The sequence below is a fragment of the Cynara cardunculus genome (assembly GCF_001531365.2).
Source record: "Cynara cardunculus var. scolymus isolate 2C chromosome LG 17, CcrdV1, whole genome shotgun sequence".
Lineage (NCBI taxonomy): Eukaryota > Viridiplantae > Streptophyta > Magnoliopsida > Asterales > Asteraceae > Cynara > Cynara cardunculus.
Window position 1 is genome coordinate 6,816,535 of NC_037544.1, and position 1,293 is coordinate 6,817,827.

Below are 1,293 nucleotides of genomic sequence, written 5' to 3' on the forward strand. Positions count from 1 at the left end.
ATTGTTTCTTTTTTACCAAAAAATATAATATTTTAAAGAATATATTATATTTGTTCAAAAAGTTTTACTTGACGTATAAATATGTTAAATTAATTTGATTTTTTTGAATTATTTATTAATATAACAATATTAAAAAATTGTAGATCACAATTTATTTCGTTAACATTTTAAAGAGAACTTTAAAAGATATGTATTTATTTGAACAATATAAAACAAGAAGTGTTACATTTTTTACAAACAAAATATATCTCGAAAATAATGTTTCATATTTATTTAAGAAATATTTTACTCTATAATATTTAATTTGCATGCAACTTAATAAGAAAAAGTCAAAAAAAAAAGTTAATAGCAATGAATAATGAAAATCACTAATAATAACTTGAAATATGTTCTTATTTTTATTTTAGTTAAATCATCAAAATGATGTGTTATCCACATCACCTCATTAAAACCACACAAACAAAAATAGTCAAGGGGTTAACCAGTTTAAAAGGTAACAGGTTAGTCATTGCTATTATCGGTAGATTTTTTAAATTACAATGTCTTAATAAAAAATAATTTGAAAGTATATTGCTGTAATAAAAAAACAAAAGTAGAATACTATAATAAGAAATTTTATGAAAGTATGTTGCTATTTCATGCATTTAACCCTAATATTAATTAATATCTACTAATATATCTTCATAGTTAGTGATAACAAATAACATTTAATATAATCAGAATTATAATTGAAAATTTTGTCAAAAACTAGCATTTCAATAAGTTAACTTATGTTTGCCAAATAATGCCTAAATCATTGAAACTGGATTTAAACCTACCATTTGTGAACACATTGTGAACATCCTATTACAAATTTTCCTAAGATTGTTTAAATTGTGTTCACCTTGTCTGCACATTCAATTGTACGTGTGTATTTTATGAAAAGAGGAGAGGAGGTAAAAAAAAAACATTAAATTTTTATTTAATAAAGAACAATGATTATTTTTTTAATTATCTCATTAATTAATTATCTTAAATTAACGGCTTAGGATAGATCTCACAAAATTTGGAGTTCTCATGTGGTTAAGCGTGCACATACATACATACATATATGTGTGTGTGTGTGCGTGAGCGCATGCATGTGTATGTGTATATATATAGGGTATATTTCGAATACAATCATATCCATTTGTACAACCAATGCAACCCAACTAATTGAGATATTTATGAAAATGATGAGAGTTCATTTATTATGATTTGAATATTTATGGAAGATGAATATGGTTCATTAATTATGATCAATACTTTATATTA